The following is a 13636-nucleotide window of genomic DNA, read 5'->3' as shown; positions in this document are numbered from 1 at the left end:
ACGGATTGTGGCTTTTATGGAGAGATGTGACAGAGGTATATAAAATCATATATGATATAAAATGTGCATAGACAAATATCTGTATCTTTCTAAATATTACTACTTGGAGACAGTTAGGCTCCATAGAACTAAACTCTTTTTAAAACTGAATGTGATAATGGCTACTAATTTAGACATTTTTTTAAAAAAAATTGCTAGACAAATTGAACGAATATGTAATATTGTTTCTATTCTGCACCGAAGGCAGAAAGCTTTAAATATTAGCTGTTGGGGAGTGACTGGGAAGGAGAGCTATTACCTTCCTGCTTTTTTTTAATGAGCTCCCTGGAAGCATCTAGCTGACCTTTATTTTTCATCTCAAAACCTACTTATCGCCAGTAAAATTGGCCTGCAGAGCAGTTGGCAATAAAAATAAAAAACAAAATTACAATTACAAAGTTTGCTAAGCCACAAAACACAATATAAAACCCACAAATAACAGGAATATAACTTTAGATAACTTCAGGTATAACTATCTGATTAACAATCTGAAAAGCAAAGTCCTGAGGGGGAAGTTTGACCCTTTTTTAAAACAAACCACTAGAATAGAATACAGCTGGAAGGGACCTTGGAGGTCTTCTAGTCCAGTCCCCTGCTCAAGCAGGAGAACCTATACCATCTCAGACAGGTGAATGTCCAGACTCTAGTCTCTTCTTAAAAGTCTCCAGTGATGAGGCGCCCACGATTTCTGGAGGCAAGCTGTTCCACTGGTTGATTGTCCTTACTGTCAGGAAGTTTCTCTTTAATTCCAGGATGCTTCTCTCTTTGATCAGTTTCCAATCATTGTTTCTTGTCCTTCTCTGGTGCTTTGGTGAACAACCTGGCCCCCTCTGCCTTGTGGCAGCCCCTCAGATACTGGAACACTGCTATCACGTCTCCCCTCTTTCTTCTTTTCTGTAGACTAGCCAAACCCAAGTCCCGCAGCCGTTCTTCATATGTTTTAGCCTCCAGGCCTTTGATCATCTTAGTTGCTTTTCTCTGAATTTTTTCCAAACTCTCAACATCTTTTTTGTGATATGGTGACCAAAATTGGCTGCAGTATTCCAGGTGCGGTCTTACTAGGGTTTTATAAAGCTGTATTAATACTTTGTGTGATGTTGATTCTATGCCTCTGTTTATACAACCCAGGATTGTATTAGCTTTTTTGGCTGCTGCTGCACACTGCTGACTCATGGTTAAGTGATCATCCACTAGGACTCCAAGGTCTCTCTCACAGTTACTGTTTTTAAGCCAGGTCTCACCCAATCTGTACTTGTACCTTTGGTTTTTCCTGCCTAAATGTAAAACTTTGCTTTTCTCCACATTAAAACTCATTTTGTTGGATAGGGCCCATTGTTCAAGTTTGTCAAGATCTTTTTGGATCCTGAGCTTGTCTTCTGGGGTGTTGGCTACTCCTGTCAGTTTGATGTCATCTGCAAATTCGATGAGTTCCCCTTCAATTCCCTCATCTAAGTCATTTATGAAGATATTGAAGAGTACTGGGCCTAAGATGGAACCTTGTGGTACATCACTGCTTACTTTTCTCCATGTGGATATAATGCCATTGAGGACTACTCGTTGAGTACGATTTGTCTATTCCATCTTTTCCTAGCTTACCAAGGAGTAGGTTGTGGTCTACTTTGTCAAATGCCTTACTGAAATCTAAGTATACTACGTTCACTGCATTTCGCTAGTCTACTAGTTTAGTCACTTGATCGAAGAATGAGATAAGATTGGTTTGGCATGATCTGTTTTTAACAAACCCGTGCTGGCTATTAGTTATGACTTTGTTTGCTTCTAGTTGTTTGCAGATCTGTTTTTTGGTTATCTTTTCTAGAATCTTAATAATAATAATAATAATAATAATAATAATAATAATAATAATAATAATAATAATAATAATAATAATAATAATAATAATAATAATAATAAAGTTGGAAGGGACCTTGGAGGTCATCTAGTCCAACCTCCTGCTCAGGGAGGAAACCCTATACCATTTCAGACAAATGGCTGTCCAGTCTCTTCTTAAAAACTTCTAGTGTTGGAGCATTCACCACTTCTGGAGGCAGGTTGTTCCACTGGTTAATTGTTCTAACTGTCAGGAAGTTTCTCCTTAGTTCTAGGTTGCTTCTCTCCTTAATTAATTTCCATCCATTGCTTCTTGTCCTGCCTTCAGGCGCCTTGGAAAATAGCTTGACTCCCTCTTCTTTGTGGCAGCCCGAGATATTGGAATACTGCTATCATGTCCCCCCTCGTCCTTCTCTTCATTAAATTAGACATACCCAATTCCAGCAGCCTTTCCTTATATGCTTTGGCCTCCAGTCCCCTGATCATCTTTGGTGCTCTTCTCTGTACTCTTTCTAGAGTCTCAACATCTTTTTTACATCGTGGTGACCAAAACTGGATGCAGTATTCCAAGTGTGGCCTTACTAAGGCATTGTAAAGTGGTATTAATACTTCACGTGATCTTGATTCTATCCCTCTGTTAATGCAGCCCAGCACTGTGCTGGCCTTTTTGGCAGCTGCAGCACACTGCTGGCTCATATTTAAGTGATTGTCCACTAGGACTCCGAGGTCCCTCTCACAGTTACTACTATTGAGCAAGGTACCCCCTATACTATACCTGTGCATTTAGTTTTTTGTTGCCTAAATGTAGAATCTTACTTTTTTCACCATTGAATTTCATTTTGTTAGATAGCGCCCAGTGTTCAAGTCTGTCCAGATCCTCCTGTATCCTAAGCCTGTCTTCTGGAGTGTTGGCTATTTCTGCCAGCTTGGTGTCATCTGCAAATTTGATGATTTCCCCATCTATCCCCTCGTCCAAGTCGTTGATGAAGATGTTGAAGAGCACTGGGCCCAGAACAGAGCCCTTGGGCACCCCACTACACACTTCCCTCCATGTAGATGTGGTTCCATTGAGGACCACACGCTGAGTACGGCCGGTCAGCCAGCTACGGATCCATCTGGTGGTGATGCTGTCTAACCCGCATTTTTCTATCTTATCAAGTAGTAGGTTGTGATCTACTTTGTCAAATGCCTTACTGAAGTCCAAGTAAATTATATCCACAGCANACTAATTTTGTCACTTGGTTAAAGAATGCAATAAGATTTGTCTGGCATGATCTGTTTTTGACAAACCCATGTTGGCTTTTAGTAATGACTTTGTTTGCCTCTAGGTGTTCGCTGATTCGTTGTTTGATTATCTTTTCCAGAATCTTCCCAGGTATTGAGGTCAGGCTGATAGGTCTGTAATTTCCTGGGTCCGTTTTTTTCCCTTTCTTGAAGATGGGGACCACATCAGCCCTTTTCCAATCCTCAGGTAATTCCCTGGTGCTCCAGGATTTATGAAAGATGTGGTGCAACGGTTTTGAGATAACAGAACAGCTCTTTCAGAACCAGGAAGAAGAGTTGTCCAAACTTGGAGAGGGAAGAAATTCTAGAAATATGGTGGCATCACTCAGGAGATCATGACCATGATGACTTTCAATCTGATTTTAATCTGGAAATTAATGGACGATCAATGCAGTGTTGCCTGAGCAAATTTCATACAGTATACTCTTGCTGTGAGGCTCCTGATTAAAGTCTGGCCACCATATTCTGGATCTGCTACAATTTCTGAATTTCCTTCAAGGAAACTCCCACCTAGAGTACATTATAATAATCTAACTGAAAATAAACAATGAATGGAACCAAATGAGATCAGGAAGGGATATAGAGAATAAATCAAACATAGCTGCTATAGGTGCTATTTATCACTGCACTGACCAAGACCCAGAAGAACAATACAAGATCAAACAGCACTCCCCAAACTGCATACATGAAATAGAACTACATACATAGAGAGGCTTCCAGAATGATCCAGTGGTGGTCTTCTCTTCTAATGTCATTTGAATGTTCTGTCTTAAGCACTTGAATACCATTGTCATAGGTTGAATACCATTGTCATGGCATTTCTTGTTCTGGTGGAGAAGAACTTTAAACTATTGCAGAAGAACTCTTTTCTTTCAATAAAGGAGAATATATGTAGCTCAAGAGTTGAAACGAGGGATCCTTGGTGCTTTCTAAGCTTGGTTGTTTTCTTGAAGACATTTCATTACTCAAACTAACTAGTCTGCAAGAAAACAGCCAAGCGCAGAGAGCACCAAGGATCCCTCAACTCTTCCTTTCTCCTTCCTTTTGAAACTAAGGCAACCTGCCTCCCAATTAATGTTTCTGACCCACACATAACCAGCAGCTCGTGGTTCTGCCAAGTCATTTATTCCCCAAGTAACAGAAGCTACTTCAATTAAAACTTTCATTTCATAAATTCTCAGTGCTCACATGCTGTTCCTATCCCAGGCTCCCACCATGATGGTGCTTCTATTTCTCAAGCCTGCTGACTGTTCTCATTCCAGCTCAGCTCTTGCAAGCTGCATTCTGTCTTAGGTATTGCCCACATTTAGGCATTTGTCCTATTTATTTATTGGATGGAAAACATCATTCAACTAAATTTCCCCCCCTGATCTTAATGTTTTTGACTCAGGACATGGACTGGAATAAGGAAGAAGGGAGTAGAGACACTTTCCTAGGGCTATGGTTTTGTTGGATCTCTCTCTCTCTCTCTTTCTCTTTCCCTCCAAATTTGTTTTCCCCAAAATAGATAGCAATCCATTTACAATCTATCATGCAAATAGACATAATTTGAGAATTACAACATGAAGTGCTCATAATCAAACATATTAAAGGTTAATTTTAAAATGCTGCCTTCAATCAACCTTGCTGGTCTTGATTACTATTGCTACCAGTAATATTTGGTCAGGAGCTGCCTATAAGAAGAGCTCTGCTGGACCAGGCCTAGTTCCTCTAGGAAGCATCCAGTCTCGCACAATGGCCCACCAAAGGGATCTCAGGAGCCTGCAAATAGGAGATGGAGGCAACCTCCTTTCGCATTGTATGTTCCTAGCTAGTATCATACAGGCAATAACTTCTCTCCTGTTGTATTTCCTGGCTCGATAACTTTTGCTAATTTCATAGGTCCAGCATCACACCATTTTCAAGTGTCACTGAGCTATATTTAGCCTGGGTAGCCCATGTATCTGCCACTCACATGTAATGCGAATAAGGATACGAGTTAGTTCTAGGGCTATTTTGCACATTCTTTCAAAACCACAAAGCTTTCATTAAATACAAGTTTACAAGAGTAGCTATTACTTCTTTCTTGCTGATGTTTCCCACAACTTGGCCAAAACTGTTATAGAAATATGCCCTAGTTTTCCTGCCTTTTCCACCTTCATGTATGGGATATGGTTGCAGCCTGGTTTCCAGCAAGCCTTCTGCAGGCGATTACCCGCCCCTTGCTTCCTGTTAAATGCCACCTCCCACTATCCTAGCCGTATTTCCAGATGGGAACTTTTTTGTGACTAGGGAAACAAGTAGCTCACAGGCTTCTAACTGAAGGGGAAGATGCAGAAAAATGAGGGGGAACAAGTCACAGAAATGGGGAGGGTGGAGATGAACAAGGGAGCTTAATAAGGTTGGACTTGAGGCCCCGCTGCTCCTCTTCTGGCCCAAACCTTAGCAAAAGGCAGGCACTAAAAATGAAGAGGTTCCTTCCATTAATCTCCCATTCCCCAATGCCTTAGCTTTTGATCTTACCCTTAAGCAAACTGCAACTGCCAGGGGCCTCCAAGAAGTTGCTATGGCACTAGGCCTGGGCAGAGAGAGGTCTGAGCTGAGAGAAAATTGATGGAGTTGAGCCTGGGAGCCCCCCCCTTCCCCCGCCCTTTCTTTTTTGCCCTTTCCTGCAGACCAGGAGCTTTGAGGTCGAGCAAAGAAGGGAGCAACGCTGATGCTGCCAGGGCAACAAGGAGGAAGGTTAAGTTAGGGACAGGGGAGGTTCAGGTCCTTATGGCAGACAGTCGGTCTCCTCGGTGGGGCTAGAGAGGATCAAGTCAAGAGCTGCCCCATGCCCAGCTTCGGCAGGCAGGGCAGAGGGAAAGGACCCGCGAGCGGCCAAGAACGCCAAGGCGAACGGGAGGAGACAGTCGCCATGCACAGACCGCCGCGCCGGTCAAGGCCAGCGCACCGCCTCCGCCCGTCGCCCCTTCCCGCGCTTAGCCGGGCTCGGCGAGGCTGGAGGAAGGCAGGCAGCCGAGCGAGGGGACCCATCTTACCTCTTGCCGCTGCTGCTGCCATGGCGACCGGAGCATCCTTTGCTTCTTCTGCTAGCGCCGCCGGGAGCAGCTCGCTCGTTCGCTCTCCGCGCCGCCTGCCGTCGTCCGCCTCCCACCCCGAAGCGACGGCAGCCACGTCAGGGCAGGACGAGCGAGCAGGCGAGAGATAGCCCGCGGCAGTCGGCGGGAGGACAGCAGCGGGCGAGCAAAGGCAGCGGCAGCGCGTGCCAGAAAAAGGCGCCCACCCACCCAACGGCGGCGGCGGCGGCGGCTTTAATGGCTGCGGCCCGGCCCCACCGCCTCTGCCCGTGCGTGCGTGCCTGTCCCCTTCCTTCGCGTCCCTCCTCCCCGCCGTCTCCCCCAGGAGGTGGCAGCTTTCCTGCCGTTGTGGGCTTCCCGGGGATTTGGTCCCTCCGGGACGAAAGGAGGGAAAAGCGGGGAGGGGACCATTCCAGGCTGGGCCTGCCCCACCGCGGCCAAAGGCGAGGGGGTGGGGGAGGGGATGGGGGTGGGGGTGGGCCGGGCAGCCCAACAGGTGTTTTGCAGCCTGCAAGTGGAAGAGGAAGGCGGGCAGGCGAGAGAAGATAGTGAGATTCGGGCTGTCTGCACCTTGCTGGAGTCTGCAGTAAAGAACCGGGGTAAAGTTGTGTGGATCCACGTGCTCTCTACATCGGAGTGCGGCCTCGGTTCAGGCTTTCCCCCAGTGATACACAGGGGACAAAAGTAGCTTGGGGAAAAACAAACACTTTTGGCTGGGAGAACTGCTTCAAGAAGATTCTGCTTTCCAGTCTTGCAGTGCACTCTCCTCTTTCGGTCCCAGTAGTTCTTGGTGAGACTGTTCATAGGTTTCCTCCGAGTAAAAAGGTTAGGAATTAGCAAGCGGGAGACCTAGGACATACTGGTCAGGCAATCAAGATTGGCTGCAGCTTGCCTGGATGTAGAACTGGAAACAGATGAAACTGGATTTCCTGTGGTGTAATGCATAGAATGAATCTTGTGTGTATTTGTATATAAATGACTTTCTGAAAGTTCTAATTTTGTGGCCATCCACAGATAGAAAGAGACTTCACTCATTTATGGTGAGTCAAGATTTTTAACGAGATATACAGTGTGTTTCTACAAGAGGAAATGCACATCTTCAACAGGATGTTGTTTATAGGAATCTAAAATGTCATGCATACATCAGTGAAATGTAGTCAGTGAGAAAAGCAGGATATGAATTATGTTTTTCAAATCATTCCAAGATGTATTTGTATCTGAAGCAAGTAACCTGTCATTCACCCTTCAAGCCCTTTTATTGTGACCCTGGAGTCTGATTGAGTTTACTATGTGGTGGTAGTATGTTTGTGTTTAGGCAAAAATAAACAGTAAAATACATGAGTGAAGCATTACAAATGCTTCATATAATATTTTATTTAAAGGGAGGGGGTGGAGAGAATGATAATTATGACATTCTTTCTTCAGTTACCTCATTCTATCATCTTCATTTTTCCTGAGGTTGTTGGAGGTGAACCTCCCACCCCATTTGGATGGAGAAATCTCTGAAAATGTGACAACTTTTTAAAAAGATTTGTTAGCCAGTTATTACAGCATTTCTGAACATTCTGGCATGTTATAGATAAGATCTCCTAATAGAGCAATGTCACTCCTCCCTTTTTCAGGACCTGAACTCTGGCCAGGCATATATTAGTTTGAACTATATAACCCTAATTTAGCCCTGTGTAATAAGAAAGGGGCAGTGAACAGATTCCAGTATTTTTTATTTCCATTACTACTAAGTGATACACATAACAAATAACAAATTCTGCAAATACAATACAATAGCTAAGTGTGGTCTATTCAGAATTAAATCTAACCTAAACCTGTATTGATAACATTCAGTTATTTGGCCGATATATCAGTTTATAACTAGAGAATGAAGTGAAAAGAGATATGAAAGTACATGCACAGATATACATATAAGCTGCTTCCATAGGCAAGACACATCCGTCTGAGACCAGCACCATGCTTTCATCCCACAACATGAAAGTTCTGGTGACCTTCATCTGTTACTTGGCTCAGGTCCTGGTCCACAAAAAATATGACCATAATTTAATAGCACTTCTTATGTAGTGACGGGATTTTTTTTTTAAGGAAATCCTGCCCTCATTGCTATTCCTTTGATCATCTATCTTCCACTAGCAGCCAAGGTGATTTGGTCTCCTCTCTCCCTTCCTTGCTATTCCCGGCAGCTCTTATGCTGCAGCTTTGCTAGTAACCTCTTTAGGTTTGTTTACACATTGTTCATTCTGCTTCCAGACTACAAATGCACCAAAGTGAAGACTGAGGATGAGAATGGACAGGATGGGATGAGATGCATTATCTGTCTACTATTTTTTGAGCTTTCCTGTTGACCTGCCGGGAAGAGGCTGGTCAACCCAAAGGGGGACCACTTATGTACTGATGGTGTCCCAAAACAGGTGAATTGGCAGGACAAATTAGAGCTTCTCCCTAATTAATCTACTTATCCCAGCAGGTCCAGCAGGAGGGCATTTTGCCAATCCTGTCAGCCAGGGACTGTCTTTTGGTGGGACTCAAGAAAGGAGCCTTTTCTGCCACGACATTATCCTTCTGGAGATTTGATTGTCCCAATCCTGCTAGCTATTTGCAAGGCCCTGAACATATGGTTTTGCCAATTGGACATGGGGACATGGAATTGTGGTGGAGCTGATACAGTGGCTTTACAGGTTGTTTTGATTAATGGGATTATGGCCTGTGAATTTTATGCTTTTTATATGCTTTCATATAATTTTCTTCTTGTTTTTAAATTGTTTCATTGTCCTTTTTTTGTTTGTATTTATATTTTGCATTATATCAAGAGCTGTAGTGGCGCAGAGGTTAGAATGCAGTATTGCAGGCTGACTCTGCCCACTGCCAGGACTTCAATCCTGACCAGCTCAAGGTTGACTCAGCCTTCCATCCTCCCAAGGTGGGTAAAATGAAAACCCAGATTGTTGGGGGCAATATGCTGATTTTGTAAACCACTTAGAGAGTGCTACAAAGCACTATGAAGCTGTATATAAGGCTAAGTGCTATTGCTATTGCTATATTTATTTTAATTGTTTGTAAGCTGCCCAGAGACATACATATGAGATGAATGATTATATGAATTTGAAATAATAAATAAGTATATAAATAAGAAAAGAAAGTGGTGCAAAATTTCAGTTTTGAAGTGCCTATAAGTATAGAAAAAAGCAAAACATCTTCAGGTTGTTTTGGGAAGCAGAGATTTTCAATATTTTAATGTTACTGTTCCTTCTGGATTGTGAACCCAGTCTCCTATATTAATGCACATATTTGCATGTGATGCATTGTCTAAATGGCAATGCTTTGTAACCAGGAAACCATTTTTTGCCAGTGACTCCAAATTTATTTAGAGAACCTGACCATTAGAATGAGAGATCTATTTGTGTAGCAAAATGCAGTTCTGGTTCCTTATTGCTACCTGGAGAACACTTGATCCATAATAGCGCAGAAGTTATCCATGGCTACTATCTGGATTTATATTAAAAACTGAGCTATAGCAAGGAGTTACCACTGCTGTGAGAAGTAAAGTTCTGTCCCCTAACAAACAAAAGTAAAAGTAATGGATTGGAAGGAGCCATTCACGTTAGGAAGACTAAACCCTGTTCAGTGCAGGAATTCCTATTGAAGCCTCCAAATTAGGAAGGCAGCCTAATTTCCCCTTGATCGCTGTCTGTGAAAGTGAGCCTGCTGTCTCTCCGCATAATTCATGATTCTTTGCCTCTGCATAAAAATTCCACTTAAATAATTTTGGAGAGGAATCTAGCTAACCCTGATTTCTTGCTATTGATTGAATATAAACAAATACTGTAAGAAGCTATTCATTCTCCTTCCACCAATTCAGGAAAAACATTTTGTATGAGAATGAAATGAGTTAGATTGAAAAGGAAGTCACATTTCATGTTCACAACTCATTACTGCAAACAAGAGGAGCAAATAGCCTTAAATGAAAGATAAGAAATATAAATAGCGGAACTTATGAGTCATTGGGGAAACAAGTATAAAAGGAGGAGCAAGATGGGCAGATGTCTCCTTTGCTGACAAGTAGACAATCTCATCACTGTGAAATATATAAAATGTATTTGCGCTGACTGCTGGAACTCCAAATAGCTCCCGGAATAAATGTTGCAACAAATGTGGGTTTATATCCCCAACACATTGCACAGTCGATCTATTCATCTAGGGACGTTTAAATTTATTTCCTTGTTGATCTTGCTGCTTGGCCCTAAGCAAATCTTTCTCAGTCTCAATTCACTCTGCCCTGAATAAGTTTTTAATGACTCATTTTGCAAGATTATTCTGAGTTTGTAAGAGAGGAGCACTGCAAAGTACTGTTCACAAAAAAGGTGCAATTAAAATGCATAATAATAATATTCTAATTATGCTTCAATATTTCTTCCTGAATTTAAATGATAAATGCATGTCACGAACGGTTTTCGCATTACTTGGATTAAACCCAAGAAACTGAGGAAAATAAAATCAAATAAATGTAAACAAGCATTAACATAATAGTAAGCATATTGAAACAAGGCGGGGGTGGGTGGGTGGGAAAGATTGCTTGAGGTCATAATGGATTGGCTTCTTAGGCTGAATTAAGGCTTGAACTGGAGGTTTCTTTGTCCCTATATGGACGGGTCTTAAGTTTACTATGGGATTAGGAGTTAACTAAATCATTCCCTTGGTAAAGCATCCATGAACATTTCTATCGGTGTTCATGAATATCCTGCTAATATCTGTGTTTTATTTTACTTTCTAAAATTTGGTTTAGGAAATATGTTTCCAAAGGGTTTTTGAAATGAAATACTGCTCCCTCCAGCCACCTCCTATCTTAATTTAACAGATTTAACAGAACAGAATAACAGAGTTAGAAGGGGTCCTTGGAGCTCTTCTAGTCCATGCTTAACCAGAGACTCTATACCAGTCCAGACAAGTGACTGCCCAGTTTCTTCTTAAAAGCCTCCAGTGATGGAGCACCCGCAACTTCTGAAGGCAAGCCATTCTACTGGTTAATTGTTGTCACTAATTTCGCCTTAGTTTTAGGTTGCTTCTCTCCTTGGTTAGTTTCCATCCATTGTTTCTTGTTTCTTGTCTTGCCTTCTGGTGCTTTGAAAAATAGACCAACCTCCTTTTGCATGAAAATCCCACATTGACCTAGAGGTGTCCTCAAGTTCAGCTCAAATTATTATGACTTCATGGATATACATTCATGAAATTTATTTGGCTGAAGTGATTTGCAATCACTTCCTTCCAGGGTCCTTCCCCCCCCCCCAGCTTCCCAGCTTAGCTTGAAGCACATTCTTTGACGATCTCTCATTTGAATATTTACCAGACCTGAATCTGCTTGGGGTTTGGGTGTGGGGACAGCCAAAATCTGTAAGGTACTGAAACATAATATTAATTATATATGAGTGAACTTTGACAACAATACTAAAGTAAACTTGTATATAGCTTGAGCTAGCAATAAGGTATTGGAATACAATACACTTTTCTATAAATCAGAGAATATTCTTATTATTTCAAGCAAAAAGGACATTCAGATAAGATAATAATGAGCAAGGCTTCTGAGAAGCTTTAAGGTGATTCCAGCAAGCTTGAATCTGTCCCTATTGAACTAGAAGAGTGTATTAGACATGTTTGGTTCTAGTCCAGTGGTTCTCAACCTGTGGGTCGGGACCCCATTTGGGGTCGATCGACCATTTCACGGGGGTCACCAAGCAAGGCTGTCCGCCATTTTTTTTGTCCGCCATTTTTTTTCCCCTTTTCCGGCGGGTGCCTTACCTCCCTTGGGCTGGGCCAGCTGGTGGTCGGCCTGCTCTGTCTCTGCCGCTTGCCAGCTACGCCTCGGCCGGCGCAGGGGGCGGAACCACGCATGCGTGGCGCTCCCGGGCAGGGAAAGTCCTCGACTTATGACCGGTTTAGTCCTCAACTTACGACCGGTTTAGTCCTCGACTTACGACCGGTTTAGTCCTCGACTTACGACCGGTTTAGTCCTCGACTTACGACCGGTTGGGGTCGCGGCATTAAAAAGGTTGAGAACCACTGTTCTAGTCTATTCCTTGCTTGACTTGTGGCAACTTCCATGATATCCTGAATCAAATCTGTGGTGGAAAGTTTCACTATCTAGCCTAATAATTAGCTATGCAGCTTTTAAAAAATCTGTGATGAATTCTAATGCAGGTTCCAACCCACCAAGATCCTGTTAGTGTCTCTCTCTGGAATAATCACAAGGATTATTCCAGCATTCAATTTTGATATTTGTTTGGACTGGCGTCTTGCCATCTGCTTCTTGTTTCCTTCTCTAAAATGTTGACCACCATGAAAAGATCATCCTTGTTCTGTTAATTTGAACAGGTTTAGCTTACATGTCCTTATATTGCTTTTCCTATTCTTTTCACCATATGTGAGAGTGAAATCAGGAATTACATTTCTATGGATGACATTTGTAAATAAAAGCCTAGCTGAGCTCTGATCTTAGAAGACTAGAGAAGTACAAATGGCTGGTGCGATGAGTGCAGAAACACACAAATGTAGTAAGATCAGATGGAAGTAAAAGTGTGAACTGTGCATAATAGGCGTTTGGGTACCAACGAATGATAACAGAGGGTTGATTTTCTACTTGATGCTTCTATAGTACTCTACAAAGTAATGAGAAGAATTTTCTTCATATATTCCCCACCCCTGGTTTCCTTAAGTTTGTGATTATTAAGAATCTCCTCATCATAGGATACATGCAATGAATGTGATAAAACTTTGTTTACACTGCCATGCTCTTCCTTACAAAGGGGATACAGAAAATCTTTTAAATTAGTAAATGATATTCCTGATTCTAACTATAATAGCCCTTGACCGGATCATAAAGGAACCTGCCCTTTATGAGTATGTCATGAGAGTCATACAATGGATGACCAATATTATTTTATGATGTTTTTTGCAGTGGTAGCTAACCCAATTATCGTGGTTATAAGTGAACCAATGGTTTACTATGGCATGCTTTTGCTGAAAACCAGAAGTAAGGGCTGGCTTTTGGCAAAACTATCATAAAATATGGCCACATGACTTCAGGACACTGCTCACAACTGTAAATACAGCTGTGTTGCTAAGTGCCTGAAGTTTCATCATGTGTTCATGGAAGGGGCCCAGTTGTTGAATCTTTAAATCACAATCATAATTCCCCCTTTTGGATATCAATTGTAACTTTGAACAGTTGCTAAGTGACTAGTCATAAGGACCCTGTGACTAGTATTAGTATTGTATTGTGCTTCTGTCAACTGTCAGGTACCAAAAAGATATTTTAGAATAATTCCATCTTCAGTCCCAAAAGGAAGACATATAATTGCTTCTTTCTACTTTGAGATTTTCTCTTATCATTATTTCCTACTCCACAACCCACATGCTGGCACAGA

Source organism: Protobothrops mucrosquamatus, unplaced genomic scaffold (genome assembly GCF_001527695.2).
Source record: "Protobothrops mucrosquamatus isolate PMUCROS unplaced genomic scaffold, P.Mucros_1.0 scaffold212, whole genome shotgun sequence".
NCBI lineage: Eukaryota > Metazoa > Chordata > Lepidosauria > Squamata > Viperidae > Protobothrops > Protobothrops mucrosquamatus.
This window is presented reverse-complemented; position numbering follows the sequence as displayed.